Below are 855 nucleotides of genomic sequence, written 5' to 3' on the forward strand. Positions count from 1 at the left end.
GGTACGAACCGATTCCCAATCCTCAGGGAGAGCATTTTGTAATATGTGATACAAAGTTTGTTGCATGCCCCTTGTTCCTTTGAGATAACCCCATGCGGTCACCTTACGTATCATCGCTGATATCACTGGGTCTTCTCGGAACATATGGAACAAAGGAATGGCTGCATCCTCGGAGGGACATAAAGCAGACAACAGACCGGGCACCTCGGATGGTCGAGATACGAAATAAGCAATGGCATCTCGACGAAACTGATCGGAATTTGGATACTGTCCCAAAGAATAGAGTTGGGCGTCCAAATGGGATATTTGTTCTCGACGAGATTCGAGTTGGTTTTCCTGATCCCTCACGGTGGCCCTGAGTGATTGTGTTTCTTTTTCCCATCCTATAGCAGTAAGCTGGCATCGCAGGAACAACTCGGCGCCTGTGCTAGCAACCTGACATAAACACGATCATAAACCACAGTTTAGAAAGTACCAAACGAAGAAAAGAGAGATCAGCAACTCAATGATTGGAGTAAGTACGTTAGCTAGGTGATGGGCTAGCTGCTCAGCAACTTTTTCGTTGGACAAAGTGGCGATGCCCGAGGGTGGAGGACTCAGTTGGAGTAACAGATCGAACATTTTTCGCAAATCAACTGGTGCGCGGGTCAACGCGCTCACAAGTGGAGACCCCCCATCGAGGTTAGGACAAGTGGCAAAAGCGTTCCCCGACACCTCACTTTCAACCTCACCTATGGGACGCTTCCCATGTGATTTGGGGGGAAACGGAGCAGAAGGAAAGCCAGGGCTACCAAATTCATAATGGGGGATAGTAGGAGGTACAAATTTCTTTTTCAAAATAATCTTTGGCAATCC

Source organism: Ipomoea triloba, chromosome 10 (genome assembly GCF_003576645.1).
Source record: "Ipomoea triloba cultivar NCNSP0323 chromosome 10, ASM357664v1".
NCBI lineage: Eukaryota > Viridiplantae > Streptophyta > Magnoliopsida > Solanales > Convolvulaceae > Ipomoea > Ipomoea triloba.